Raw genomic sequence first — 8,916 nt, forward strand, 5'->3', positions numbered from 1 at the left:
GGGAGTAGTACAGGTAGATGGGCACGTGTGACATGGTATTAGAGTAAATAGGGTAGGTGGGAGTAGTACAGGTAGATGGGCACGTGTGACATGGTATTAGAGTAAATAGGGTAGGTGGGAGTAGTACAGGTAGATGGGCACGTGTGACATGGTATTAGAGTAGATAGTATAGGTGGGAGTAGTATAGGTAGATGGGCACGTGTGACATGGTATTAGAGTAGGTAGTCTATGTGGGAGTAGGGTAGGTGGGAGTAGTACAGGTAGATGGGCACGTGTGACATGGTATTAGAGTAGATAGGGTAGGTGGGAGTAGTACAGGACGATGGGCACGTGTGACATGGTATTAGAGTAGATAGTGTAGGTGGGAGTAGTACAGGTAGATGGGCACGTGTGACATGGTATTAGAGTAGGTAGTATATGTGGGAGTAGTACGGGTAGATGGGCAGGTGTGACATGGTATTAGAGTAGGTAGTATATGTGGGAGTATGGTAGGTGGGAGTAGTACAGGTAGATGGGCACGTGTGACATGGTATTAGAGTAAATAGGGTAGGTGGGAGTAGTACAGGTAGATGGGCACGTGTGACATGGTATTAGAGTAGATAGTATAGGTGGGAGAGGTATACAGTAGGTAGATGCACAGGTGTGACATTGTATTAGAGTAGATAGGGTAGGTGGGAGTAGTACAGGTAGATGGGCACGTGTGACATGGTATTAGAGTAGGTAGTATATGTGGGAGTAGGGTAGGTGAGAGTAGTATAGGTAGATGTGCAGGTGTGACATGGTATTAGAGTAGGTAGTATATGTGGGAGTAGGGTAGGTGGGAGTAGTACAGGTAGATGGGCACGTGTGACATGGTAATAGAGTAGGTAGTATATGTGGGAGTAGGGTAAGTGGGAGTAGTACAGGTAGAAGGGCACGTGTGACATGGTATTAGAGTAGATAGGGTAGGTGGGAGTAGTACAGGTAGATGGGCACGTGTGACATGGTAATAGAGTAGATAGGGTAGGTGGGAGTAGTACAGGTAGATGGGCACGTGTGACATGGTATTAGAGTAGATAGTATAGGTGGGAGAGGTATACAGTAGGTAGATGGACAGGTGTGACATGGTATTAGAGTAGGTAGTATATGTGGGAGTAGTACGGGTAGATGGGCAGGTGTGACATGGTATTAGAGTAAATAGGGTAGGTGGGAGTAGTACAGGTAGATGGGCACGTGTGACATGGTATTAGAGTAAATAGGGTAGGTGGGAGTAGTACAGGTAGATGGGCACGTGTGACATGGTATTAGAGTAGATAGTATAGGTGGGAGAGGTATACAGTAGGTAGATGCACAGGTGTGACATTGTATTAGAGTAGATAGGGTAGGTGGGAGTAGTACAGGTAGATGGGCACGTGTGACATGGTATTAGAGTAGGTAGTATATGTGGGAGTAGGGTAGGTGAGAGTAGTATAGGTAGATGTGCAGGTGTGACATGGTATTAGAGTAGGTAGTATATGTGGGAGTAGGGTAGGTGGGAGTAGTACAGGTAGATGGGCACGTGTGACATGGTAATAGAGTAGGTAGTATATGTGGGAGTAGGGTAAGTGGGAGTAGTACAGGTAGAAGGGCACGTGTGACATGGTATTAGAGTAGATAGGGTAGGTGGGAGTAGTACCGGTAGATGGGCACGTGTGACATGGTATTAGAGTAGGTAGTATATGTGGGAGTAGGGTAGGTGGGAGTAGTACAGGTAGATGGGCACGTGTGACATGGTATTAGAGTAGATAGGGTAGGTGGGAGTAGTACAGGACGATGGGCACGTGTGACATGGTATTAGAGTAGATAGTGTAGGTGGGAGTAGTACAGGTAGATGGGCACGTGTGACATGGTATTAGAGTAGATAGGATAGGTGGGAGTAGTACAGGTAGATGGGCACATGTGACATGGTATTAGAGTAGATAGGGTAGGTGGGAGTAGTACAGGTAGATGGGCACGTGTGACATGGTATTAGAGTAGATAGTATAGGTGGGAGAGGTATACAGTAGGTAGATGGACAGGTGTGACATGGTATTAGAGTAGGTAGTATATGTGGGAGTAGTACGGGTAGATGGGCAGGTGTGACATGGTATTAGAGTAGGTAGTATATGTGGGAGTATGGTAGGTGGGAGTAGTACAGGTAGATGGGCACGTGTGACATGGTATTAGAGTAAATAGGGTAGGTGGGAGTAGTACAGGTAGATGGGCACGTGTGACATGGTATTAGAGTAGATAGTATAGGTGGGAGAGGTATACAGTAGGTAGATGCACAGGTGTGACATTGTATTAGAGTAGATAGGGTAGGTGGGAGTAGTACAGGTAGATGGGCACGTGTGACATGGTATTAGAGTAGGTAGTATATGTGGGAGTAGGGTAGGTGAGAGTAGTATAGGTAGATGTGCAGGTGTGACATGGTATTAGAGTAGGTAGTATATGTGGGAGTAGGGTAGGTGGGAGTAGTACAGGTAGATGGGCACGTGTGACATGGTAATAGAGTAGGTAGTATATGTGGGAGTAGGGTAAGTGGGAGTAGTACAGGTAGAAGGGCACGTGTGACATGGTATTAGAGTAGATAGGGTAGGTGGGAGTAGTACGGGTAGATGGGCACGTGTGACATGGTATTAGAGTAGGTAGTATATGTGGGAGTAGGGTAGGTGGGAGTAGTACAGATAGATGGGCACGTGTGACATGGTATTAGAGTAGGTAGTATATGTGGGAGTAGGGTAAGTGGGAGTAGTACAGGTAGATGGGCACGTGTGACATGGTATTAGAGTAGATAGGGTAGGTGGGAGTAGTACAGGTAGAAGGGCACGTGTGACATGGTATTAGAGTAGATAGGGTAGGTGGGAGTAGTACAGGTAGATGGGCACGTGTGACATGGTATTAGAGTAGATAGGGTAGGTGGGAGTAGTACAGGTAGAAGGGCACGTGTGACATGGTATTAGAGTAGACAGGGTAGGTGGGAGTAGTACAGGTAGATGGGCACATGTGACATGGTATTAGAGTAAATAGGGTAGGTGGGAGTAGTACAGGTAGATGGGCACGTGCGACATGGTATTAGAGTAAATAGGGTAGGTGGGAGTAGTACAGGTAGATGGGCAGGTGTGACATGGTATTAGAGTAGATAGGGTAGGTGGGAGTAGTACAGGTAGATGGGCACGTGTGACATGGTATTAGAGTAGGTAGTATAGGTGGGAGAGGTATACAGTAGGTAGATGGACAGGTGTGACATTAGAGTAGATAATATCTGTGTGTGAGTAATGTAGCCTCTAATAAAGTGATGGGTTTTCAAAGATTTTTTTATTGCCCTGAAAGCTGTGGATGAGTCTGGGATGGGATGGTAGGAAGCAGAATGAGAGGTGAATGCTGGTTACCAGAGACCAGGTGCAGGTCAGAGGTGATCTATCGGCGGGAGAGGGAGAGTAATGTGAGGTGCATGAAGGGGTGGTTGTGTTGTGGGCTTTGCAGGTGAGGATGAGTTATATGAATTGGGTTCTGGCAGACATAGGGAGCCAGTGTAGGGATTTGCAGTAGAAGATCTGGAGCCATTCTAAGATGACACTTGGGGACTATTTGTGAAAGACTGAAGTGCAGCATTCCTGGTGATTGCTGACATTTTCATTGGCTCCTTGGGGCACATTAATGACTACCCAATAGGTGGTAAGTCAGCAAACGCATGCACATAACTGCAGGGACTATCCTAGGGGTAGGGGGATAGTAAGCTGTTCTATTCCCACTGTAGGCCAGAGTCTTCTCTCTGCAGATCATTTCCCACACCAGACATGTGTTATGACATTTGCTGATTGCTGCATGCACAAAATGCTTAGCCAGTTGCTTCATTGTCTCAAAGCCTTTAATTGCCTGGAAATATTTGCATACTAAACGAGGGCCTGGTGACTATAATTGCTTTAATAGGGAGTTATTTTCACAGGTTCGGCTGGTTTACAGATAGCTCAGCAATTTTCCCATTTGCTTTCATTAATTCCATTCTGTTTCATTTCCCCAAGTAGAACCAAGATGTTCTCAGGGATTGTTTATGTTACCAGAACATCAGCAGAAGTGAGAGTGTTGAATGCACAGAAGGATCATTGCAACGATCTATGTGGTCTTTTGCTAATCAGGGTACAGAAGCATATTGTAATGATCTAGAGTGGATCGGTGAGGGGCTAAATGACAGTAAGGCTTGTCAGTGCAGCAATCTATGTTCTCCAGCAAGGAGATCCAGCTGTGGGTGGTACATGTGGTCTGATTCTTGCAGGTGTTGCAGCCTATAAACGCAACTTATAGCATCTACGAGTCGGAACATCTTAGTCACTTCGAAGCAACAGATGAATGGGAGTTACTGGGTAGCAACTGGCGGGAATGGGGTATTTGTATGTAGGAGAAGTATGCAGCCAGAGTTGCGATCTACTCCTAGTTGAGCCTGTGAAGAGTGGTCAAATCACCTACACCAAGCATGGGGTAGTGGCAAATGCAGATGATGACAGCTGGGGGCAGGGCTGTTGCACTGTTGTATCCAATTCAGAATATGGCTGGATATTTACATAGGTCCACCAAACGCTGCAGACGAATCAGAATCAGGTCCATGTTGTAATATCTGGACAATGGATTTAACATTTGCTTAGGGAATTATGGATGGAGGCTTGCATCCATGTCCTTCTCGGCCAAGTCAATTATTCGCCAGATCTCATTAGTGCAAGGCAGGGTATGGGACAGGGGCTTCTTGGGTGTAGGCCTTGTAGTGGATCTACTAAGACAATACTGTTTTATAGCCAAAGATATTTGAATACTTTCTGTTCTAAGAAGGCTTATACTGTACTGTATTTACCTCAAGCTGTTTGCATCTTTTCCGCCTACTTCATCCTAACATAAATGGTTCTTTTCTCTTGAAACCTTAAAGAAATCCCCCTAAATAATAATGCTGCCTCTTTACAATGATTACGCTGCTGTATGACAGTTTACCAGAATAACTCCTTATACTTGAAATAGGACTGCCTGAAACCATCTACTGAACAAGCTGAAACACACTATTACTGAACATACAGAAACACACTATTCCTGCCATATGACAGATAGGTTGACATGAAACACTGATACTCATTACATAGTAATAGCTGTAACTATGGAAACTATAACCTTGCATTGTAGATGTTATTTAACAGTGTCAGTCCTTGGGAGCACATCTCTCAAATGGCAGCTAGAGTATGTTGCTGTCATTTAAGCAGGTGATTTCAGCAGAAGTCCTTCTTCAAGTAATCCAGTCATTATGACATAAGAGCGCCAGAGTGAGCTCTCCATATCATGCAACCAGCATGTTAATACTGATGAAAAGATTTCACCCTCCAGTCATGTGTAACACAAATGTTCTCATTCTGTGATATTGAGGCATTCCATAATCATATACACGTGCCTCTGCCCTTATTTTGTACAGCAGTTTTTCTAAACATCTTAGTGATAATTGGTGGACCCCTTTCTTTGAAAGTAAAGCATTCATAACCATAACCAGAAATAACGACACTGAGACTTGAATTTGGCAGAAAATTGCTAGCTATTTATTTGTCCCTAACCATTGGGAAACCTGTAATAAAAGAGATTAATTTAATATGCCGCTCCAGCTGGCATATGGTGGCGGCCCAAAAGAACGGCTCCTTAATCTAACTTAACTTAAATAACTAAATCCTATAAATTTACCAAAAGCTTACCATAAACCGGTAATAGGTGACAACTCAACCCCCACAGTGACTACCCACCGCTCCTGGGTGCCCTGCCGCTGCCTTCCCGGATGGGTGGTCAAGCGGCCATAAGTCGATGGAGGTGAGTGCACCTAAACCAACAACAAACTGTAAAACACTACAGTTTTCTCTACCATACGAAACTGCCGTTCTTTTCCGCCAATAAATAGCCAACGATAAAACAGCCAACAACTTAGAGCCAAAGCACCACGTGCCATCATTTCCAACTACCAGGGCGGGTGGGTGGGAAACCGAGTCACCAAGAGACTTAAAATGGCTTCACCTTCCCTATATATATCAAGCCCTCCCCCTTAAAGAAGGCTGCACTTTCCTTACAGCTAGGTCCACCCCTCCCCAGATGTTTAACCCTTTCCTCTCCTATGCAGTCAATACTCTCTTCTAAACATCTTAGTGATAATTGGTGGACCCCTTTCTTTGAAAGTAAAGCATTCATAACCATAACCAGAAATAACGACACTGAGACTTGAATTTGGCAGAAAATTGCTAGCTATTTATTTGTCCCTAACCATTGGGAAACCTGTAATAAAAGAGATTAATTTAATATGCCGCTCCAGCTGGCATATGGTGGCGGCCCAAAAGAACGGCTCCTTAATCTAACTTAACTTAAATAACTAAATCCTATAAATTTACCAAAAGCTTACCATAAACCGGTAATAGGTGACAACTCAACCCCCACAGTGACTACCCACCGCTCCTGGGTGCCCTGCCGCTGCCTTCCCGGATGGGTGGTCAAGCGGCCATAAGTCGATGGAGGTGAGTGCACCTAAACCAACAACAAACTGTAAAACACTACAGTTTTCTCTACCATACGAAACTGCCGTTCTTTTCCGCCAACAGCGAAAGACTCATCCCCAAGATCTTTCGCACCGCCACCATAAACCTACCCTAACTCCTGCAAAGCGAAACCTAGATCCTCCAGAAACAACATCATCCCCTCATTGGATAGATGTACTCCATCGCGCCGGAAAAGGTGGCTGTCTCTGAACCGTATCCTCGGGTGGCGAACCACCCTCCCACCGTGGGACAGCACCCACTTTGCCACAGCTCCGTTCACCTTTTTCCGGGCCTCATCAATCCGGCGACCATCCGCCACACCCCTCCAACACAATCTCGGCACCATCATGGAAAAAACCAACACACAGTTGGTCCATTGCGCGGTCACACTTGCCAGATCCTGTATCATGGCCCACCGCAGCTCCAAGGATGTCCTCTTCCCCAAGTCGTTGCCACCTAGATGGACAACCAAAACCCTAGGGACTCCATGCTCTCTGGCCTGACTCACTAACTTACTCCTCAGCTCACCCCACATCATTCCTCGCCAGCCGAGCCATCTGACACCCTGAGATCCAAACAATGCCTGAGACCCTTCCGAGGCCACAAACCTGGCCGCCCAGTAAATGTAAGAGTGGCCAACCACCCAAATGGGCAAACAGTCTTCGAACCATCCTGAAGGGAAAAAAGAGGGGTAGAATTGATTACTAAGAGGCTTATTTAATGTTTATACTGAAGGATCTGCCAAAAAGAAAAACTGTAGATCTCGCCATTGCAGCAGTCACGGCCTAGCCGACTGCACCATGTTTCGTTGCCAATTTTAAAACGCAATTAAAGACACGAAAGGGAAAATCAAATAAAACAAACGAAATAAAAAAGGGGGGGGGGGGGGAGGGGGGTATAAAAAGGGAAACACATGTAATAACTCAGCTGGAGGTGAACGTAAAGACCTGCTGAGGGACTCTGATTAGACCAAATTAGCCGAATTATAGATTAGAATTCAGTCCGTCAAGTCAGGCAAAAAATCGCAAATAACTCCAGACCCCCGTTGCCGGCTCATGCCAGCAACGGCGAGTAGCTAATCCCTGAGTAGGATAACAAAAAGGGGGAAACAAACATTAACAAACGCACAAAGTCATGAAAACACAGAACTGAAACAGCATAACAAATTGCAATTAACAATGCCCCCAGCGCCGGGTGCCCTCTCAAGTGACAGGGCGAATATATCGCTTATAACTGGACGACTTCCATCGCCCTACCGCCTGGATCTCTGTTCTGGAGAAACCCGCCGCAGCTGCCGACGTCGCCGCGCCTATCCGAAAGGAATGGGTACCGAAAGCAGCAGGCGAGAGGCCCAAGCCCGTCAGACAGCGACCCAGCATCCACCGGAACTGGTATTTTGTGACTGGCAGCCCGTCATAGTGCAATAGCCATGACCCCTCCTTAGCGGGTCGTACTCCCAGATATTGCATTGCCAGACCCACTGGGCAGACGCTTACCTCTAGCGCCGGAACCATCGTAACCCAGCGCCCTCTGCCCACTTGATCCGTCTTGGATCGCCGCAATCTGCACAGCAAGGACCTCTCACCCACTACTACGTCCCCGACCAGCATGCGCGATTCCGACCTCTTGGAAGGCGCTACCAATTCCGAAACTCGAAAAGCCCCGTGGTAAGCCATCGAGAAAGCTAAACGGAACAAAAGCGCCTCAAACCTAGACGACGCTATTCGCCCCACCGCCTCGATGACGGCCGGCAACAAAGCCGCATCGATGGGCCGCCTCTTATCCGGCGGCGTCGGCGCAACTCGCGCCCAACCTTTCATAGCCTTCCGTAGAACCTCGCTTTTCGTTACATCCGGGACGCCTCGCAGCTTGCAGAAGAATGAGACGCCCGCCAAGTATCGGGACACCACCGCTCGTGACCTACCGGAAACGTAGAGCTGCCACATAAAAGAAAGCATCAGCCGATGCTTGCTCTTACCTTGGTGTTGACGACTCTGGACAAACTCCTCCCACTCGCTCCACGCTTGCCCGTACGCCTTGAGCGTGGCCGGCGCTACTGACCGCAACGCTAGACCTTCCAATCCGGCCCGATCACCTGCCAAACATAATCAGGACAGTGAAAACCCTGCTTTTCGGCTTCGGGTGCCAAAACCCAAAACCTCTCCCACTGTCCCCGCGACAATGCATCTGCGATTTCGTTTTCCAAGCCGGGAACATGCTGCGCCCGGAACCATAGATTCCTACGCAAGCATGTCAAAAGCAAATGCCCGAGCACCCTCAGAACCACTAGCGATTTTGCCCTCTGGTTATTAATCGCATGCACTACGCCCAGATTGTCGCATCTAAACACTATGCTGCGATTAGCCAACCGGTC

Source organism: Pseudophryne corroboree, chromosome 7, assembly GCF_028390025.1.
Source record: "Pseudophryne corroboree isolate aPseCor3 chromosome 7, aPseCor3.hap2, whole genome shotgun sequence".
Lineage (NCBI taxonomy): Eukaryota > Metazoa > Chordata > Amphibia > Anura > Myobatrachidae > Pseudophryne > Pseudophryne corroboree.